The sequence below is a fragment of the Camellia sinensis genome, unplaced genomic scaffold (genome assembly GCF_055761805.1).
Source record: "Camellia sinensis isolate YWXY unplaced genomic scaffold, ASM5576180v1 Unanchor2, whole genome shotgun sequence".
Lineage (NCBI taxonomy): Eukaryota > Viridiplantae > Streptophyta > Magnoliopsida > Ericales > Theaceae > Camellia > Camellia sinensis.
This window is the reverse complement of record NW_028129079.1, coordinates 449,375-456,676: the sequence shown is the minus strand read 5'-3', so window position 1 is coordinate 456,676 and position 7,302 is coordinate 449,375.

Below are 7,302 nucleotides of genomic sequence, written 5' to 3'. Positions count from 1 at the left end.
TCCATGTTTAATTTTATGCAGTTTTTATTTCTATTTTTATTCAACTTCCACTTTTATTCAATTTCCATCTCCATTTAATTTCCTTTTTTATTTAATTTCCAAATAGGTCGTTAAGGTGTGGTGGTTTCTTGAATGAACTTCCATTCTTAATTTTATGCAACTTCCATTTTTATTTTTATTCCACTTCCATTTTTATTCAATTTCCTTTTCTATTCAATTTCCTTTTCTATTTAATTTCCAAATAGATCGTTAAGGTATAGTGGTTTCTTGAACGAACTTCCATGTTTAATTTTATGCAGTTTCCATTTCTATTTTTATTCAACTTCTATTTTTATTCAATTTCCATCTCCATTCAAATTCCATTTTTATTTAATTTCCAAATAGATCGTTAGGGTGTAGTGGTTTCTTGAATGAACTTCCATTCTTAATTTTATGCAACTTCCTTTTTTATTTTTATTCCTGTCATGCCCCACTTTTTATTACTCAAAGTATTACCAATTTCATTTACTTAATTCCATTTCAGAGATAATATGCGAAAATAAACTCGTATATTCAACTTGTAGAAGTGAATAACATTGCTCTCATTCGTATGCAAGTAAATACAACATGAGTACACTAAATAAATTGCCCTTGGGCTTACATCATTAAAAGTCAAGAAGAAGGGTATAACCCTTTTTACAAAAATGGCATTCCGCCAACACAAAAGAGGCCCCGTGGCCAACAAATAAGAAGATCCAACCTTGTGGAACATCCTGGCTATCACCTAAAAATGATTCAACAACGTGGGATGAACATATAGTCCAGTAGGGATCTCAACATGATCTCCAACAATAACAACTTACAGATAGCTATGATCATGAATGTTCAATCTCATACTAGAATAGTAATGTGGCAGTTTATACAAAATATACATAAGTATGAACTTTTCTCGAAAACAACCATTTCATTCAACGCTATAAGCGGTTCACCTTTTTTTTCCTTTTTATTACCCATTTTCCAAACTTTCATGACTATAACAGTTTTAGAAAAAAAACAATTTCACCAAGCCCATTACTCTTCCCCCATTTTCCGTACTTACAACAAAATGACTTTTTTTGAAAACATGTTCACAAATACCCCATTTTCCTTCAACCTTTCCAAAATCTCAAAATGGCATTTTGGTTTGTTCCCAATACATTCATATCAATACATGCATGCCTTAAATAAAAGGGAAATAACAAATCATCAACATGTATATAATCCACAAATGAGGCAGCTCGGCCTTTCAAAACTGTAACCATCGCAACCCATAACATACTTAGATACACTGACGATAACAATTAAAACTCTGCTCTACCGGCTATATGCACAGTAAGCTAAGGATACGCCAAGCGATAAGCGAGATAATAACTCATTTTAAACATTTCATACCTCATAATAGATACACATTTTAGTACTGTATCAATCTCAGATAAAAACACTTCCATACTTCACAAATGATACACATTTTAGTGCTGTATCAACAACATGTAAAAACACTTCCAATATCAATAAGCACACATATAGTGGTGCTAATGGAGTCCATCCCCTATCTCCTCCCAAACAAAATCCGGTTTAGAGGTCCATCCCCTATCTTCCCCTAAACCGTGGAGTACATCCCCTATCTCCTCCCACACAAAACAATGTATATAAGCGATTAACATGTACAAATTCCTCAATACAACAAAGCATAAATAACAAGTGTAATACATACACATAAACTATTCAATAATGTTTACCCAACACAAGTATAACGCATACATCACAATTCAACACAACAATGTCATCCTCCACCGATGACCAAGGACAAAACCTCTAGATGCATGTATTCAGTACACCTAATAAAAGAGACTCAACTCTCAAGCAATCCTTAAACCCAACAACGATACTAGTACGATAGTTAAGGATAAAACCCCCAAATGTGTGTAATCAATACTCATGATACAATAGTTCAATTTTCAAATTTATTTTCTGAGACTCACATAGAGTTAACATTTCATTTACCATTTTCAAGATCAACTTTCATAATTTTTCAAGTCAACATGTTCCATCACTTATTCCAAAAACACTTTTCCCTTTTCACAAAACCAATTACATTCTCTTCATTTTACAAAATCAATTCCATGGATAATAAGCCATAACCCAACTTGATTCAATACGTTCATTTCAAAATAACTCCAATACCATAATTAATCCTTGAACTGTTAACACCTTCTACACAACTCATATTAATAATAGAAATTTACCAACATTGTTCAACCATAAACCCTTTTTATTTTACCAAATCAAAATATAATTTAGGGCTTTCTTTTCTTTCAATAATAGCATGCTAATTTTATTCTCTAATTAGTCCAAACCACAGTCAATGATAACAAAACCATTCTCAAACAACCAACCCTAGGTTCCCCTCATGATTTTCAAACAAATCCGACACGGATATGATTTTCATGCAATACAAAATTACCACATGTCTATCTATAGACGGAGTATTGAAAAAGAACAAAGAAATCCCTACCTCAAATGGAGAAGATGAAGGCCAAAAACCAAAGTGCTCCAAATCGCCAAACTTTCAGATTAAAATGAAGATCAAGGGAAGCTCCACACTCAATACAAAGGAACTAGGAACTAGATGTATTTATAGAGAGAAGATGTAGTCTAGAGAGAGAAACTCTCAAGTTATTCATTCAATGAACTTCATTAAATTGATTAATGTATCTCATACATTCATAATACATAATGCATCTTCTATATTAATGAATTCATTAGATAAATTAATGTATCTTACATATTCATAATAGATACATAATGCATCTCTAAGATTCATTCATAATAAATCCATCACATTCAATGTATTAGCATTAGTCTTCTATACATTATATAAATAGGTATCAATGATTAGTCACCATCTAATTGATGTACATGTATCTTACTAATGAGATGAATCTAGTATAATCATGCAAAATCTTTGAAAAGTTGTCATATATTACAATTAAACAATGAAGGTAAAATCGGGATCGCTATAACCTCCCCCCCTTAAAGAATTTCGTCCCCGAAATTAAGAATACACCAGAAACACAAGGCCGACTAATCACATAGCACTCAACACCCGAGCACTTAGAAAAGAAACTATTCTCACCACAAACCATACCCAATAACTAATAACACCACTAACTCATTTCACCCACACATAGTCACCAACCGATAACAAGTCACAGTACGAACACCACCCAAATACATAACTGATGGAATCACAACAAACTCATTAACTAGCAAAGCCCAAAACACACACCGGTACTATTCTCTCTAACCCAAGATACAAATCTCATGCTCCCTCGTGTAGACATCCTATAAAGTCCAAAAACAAAACCACACTTAGTGCACAACACAACAGCCTTTCTCGAGGCATACACTTACTACCTTAAACATACATTTCTATTGCATATAAACATATAAACATTTACACTTTCATTTTTATTCAATTTCCTTTTCTATTCAATTTCCTTTTTTATTTAATTTCCAAATAGATCGTTAAGGTATAGTGGTTTCTTGAATGAACTTCCATGTTTAATTTTATGCGGTTTCCATTTCTATTTTTATTCAACTTCAATTTTTATTCAATTTCCATCTCCATTCAATTTCCTTTTTTATTTAATTTTCAAATAGATCGTTAACGTGTAGTGGTTTCTTTAATGAACTTCCATTTTTAATTTTATGCAGTTTTCATTTCTATATTTATTCAACTTCTATTTTTAATCAATTTCATTTTTTATTTAATTTCCAAATAGATCGTTAAGGTATAGCGGTGTCTTGAATGAACATCCATGTTTAATTTTATGCAGTTTTAATTTCTATTTTTATACAACTTCTATTTTTATTCAATTTTCATCTCCATTCAATTTGCATTTTTATTTAATTTCCAAATAGATCGTTAAGGTGTAGTTGTTTCTTGAATGAACTTCCATTCTTAATTTTGTGCAACTTCCAATTTTATTTTTATTCCATTTCCATTTTTATTCAATTTCCTTTTCTATTTAATTTCCTTTTTTATTTAATTTCCAAATAGATCGTTAAGGTATAGTGGTTTCTTGAATGAACTTCCATTTTTAATTCTATGCAACTGCCATTTGTATTTTTATTCTACTTCCATTTTCATTCAATTTCCTTTTCTATTCAATTTCCTCTTTTATTTAATTTCCAAATAGATCGTTAAGGTATAGTGGTTTCTTGAATGAACTTCCATTTTTAATTTTATGCAACTGCCATTTGTATTTTTATTCTACTTCCATTTTTATTCAATTTCCATTTCTATTCAATTTCATTTTCTATTTCATTTCCAAATAGATCGTTAAGGTATAGTGGTTTCTTGAATGAACTTCCATGTTCAATTTTATGCAGTTTCCATTACTATTTTTATTCAACTTCTATTTTTATTCAATTTCCATCTCCATTCAAATTCCATTTTTATTTAATTTCCAAATAGATCGTTAAGGTGTAGTGGTTTCTTGAATGAACTTCCATTCTTAATTTTATGCAACTTCCATTTTGATTTTTATTCCACTTTCATTTTTATTCAATTTCCTTTTCTATTCAATTTCCTTTTTTATTTAATTTCCAAATAGATCGTTAAGGTATAGTGGTTTCTTGAATGAACTTCCATGTTTAATTTTATGAGGTTTCCATTTCTATTTTTATTCAACTTTAATTTTTATTCAATTTCCATCTCCATTCAATTTCCTTTTTTATTTAATTTTCAAATAGATCGTTAACGTGTAGTGGTTTCTTTAATGAACTTCCATTTTTAATTTTATGCAGTTTTCATTTCAATATTTATTCAACTTCTATTTTTATTCAATTTCCTTTTTTATTTAATTTCCAAATAGATCGTTAAGGTATAGCGGTGTCTTGAATGAACATCCATGTTTAATTTTATGCAGTTTTAATTTCTGTTTTTATTCAACTTCTATTTTTATTCAATTTTCATCTCCATTCAATTTGCATTTTTATTTAATTTCCAAATAGATCGTTAAGGTGTACTGGTTTCTTGAATGAACATCCATTCTTAATTTTATGCAACTTCCATTTTTATTTTTATTCCACTTCCATTTTTATTCAATTTCCTTTTCTATTCAATTTCCTTTTTTATTTAATTTCCAAATAGATCATTAAGGTATAGTGGTTTCATGAATGAACTTCCATTTTTAATTTTATGCAACTGCCATTTGTATTTTTATTCTACTTTCATTTTTATTCAATTTCCTTGTCTATTCAATTTCATTTCTTATTTAATTTCCAAATAGATCGTTAAGGTATAGGGGTTTCTTGGATGAACTTTCATTTTTAATTTTATGCAACTTCCATTTTTATTTTTATTTAACGTCGATTTTTATTCAATTTTCCTTTCTATTCAATTTCCTGTTTTTATTTAATTTCCAAATAGATCGTTAAGGATTAGTGGTTTCTTGAATAGGCTTCCATTTTTAATTTTATGCAACTTTTATTTTTGTTTTTATTCAACTTCCAAGTTTATTCAATTTCCTTTTCTATTCAGTTTTCTTTTTTATTTAATTTCCAAATAGATCGTTATGGTATAGTGGTTTCTTGAATGAGCTTCCATTTTTAATTTTATGCAACTTCCATTTTTATTTTTATTCCACTTCCATTTTTATTCAATTTCTTTTTTCTATTCAATTATCTTTTTTATTTAATTTCCAAATAGATCGTTAAGGTATAGTGGTCTCTTGAATGAACTTCTGTGTTTAATTTTATGCAGTTTCCATTTCTATTTTCATTCAACATCTGTTTTTATTCAATTTCCATCTCCATTCAATTTCCATTTTTATTTAATTTCCAAATAGATCGTTATGGTATAGTGGTATCTGGAATGAACTTCCATTTTTAATTTTATGCAACTTCCATTTTTATTTTTATTCCACTTCCATTTTTATTCAATTTCTTTTTCTATTCAATTTCCTTTTTTATTTAATTTCCAAATAGATCGTTAAGGTATAGTTGTTTCTTGAACGAACTTCAATGTCTAATTTTATGCAGTTTTCATTTCTGTTTTTATTCAACTTCTATTTTTATTCAATTTCCATCACCATTCAATTTCCTTTTTTATTTAATTTCCAAAGAGATCGTTAAGGTGTAGTGGTTTCTTGAATGAACTTCCACGTTTAATTTTATGCAGTTTCCATTTCTATTTTTATTCAACTTCGATTTTTATTCAATTTCCATCTCCATTCAATTTCCTTTTTTTATTTCATTTCCAAATGGATCGTTAAGGTATAGTGGTTTCTTCAATGAACTTCCGTGTTTAATTTTATGCAGTTTCCATTTCTATTTTTATTTGATTTCCATCTCCATTCAATTTCCATTTTTATTTAATTTCCAAATAGATCGTTAAGGTGTAGTGGTTTCTTGAATGAACTTCCATTCTTAATTTTATGCAACTTCCATTTTAATTTTTATTCCACTTCCATTTTTATTTAATTTCCTTTTCTATTCAATTTCCTTTTTTATTTAATTTTCGAATAGATCGTTAAAGTATAGTGGTTTCTTGAAGAAACTTCCATGTTTAGTTTTATGTAGTTTCCATTTCTATTTTTATTCAACTTCTATTTTTACTCAATTTCCATCTCCATTCAATTTTATTTTTTATTTAATTTCCAAATAGATCGTTAATGTGTTGTGGTTTCTTGAATGAACTTTCCAGTTTAATTTTATGCAGTTTCCATTTCTATTTTTATTCAACTTCTCCTTTTATTCAATTTCCTTTTCTATTCAATTTCCTTTTTTATTTAATTTCCAAATAGATCGTTAAGGTATAGTAGTTTCTTGAATGAACTTTCATGTTTAATTTTACGCAGTTTCCGTTTCTATTTTTGTTCAACTTCTATTTTTATTCAATTTCCATCTCCATTCAATTTCCATTTTTATTTAATTTCCAAATAGATCGTTAAGGTATAGCGGTTTCTTCAATGAACTGCCATGTTTAATATTATGCAGTTTCCATTTCTATTTTTATTCAACTTCTATTTATATTCAATTTCCATCTCCGTTCAATTTCCATTTTTATTTAATTTCCAAATAGATCGTTAAGGTATAGTGGTTTCTTGAATGAACTTCCATTTTTAATTTTATGCAAGTTCTATTTGTATTTTTATTCCACTTCCATTTTTTTTCAATTTCCTTTTCTATTCAATTTCATTTTTTCTTTAATTACCAAATATATCGTTAAGGTATAGTGGTTTCTCGAATGAACTTTCATTTTTAATTTTATGCAAC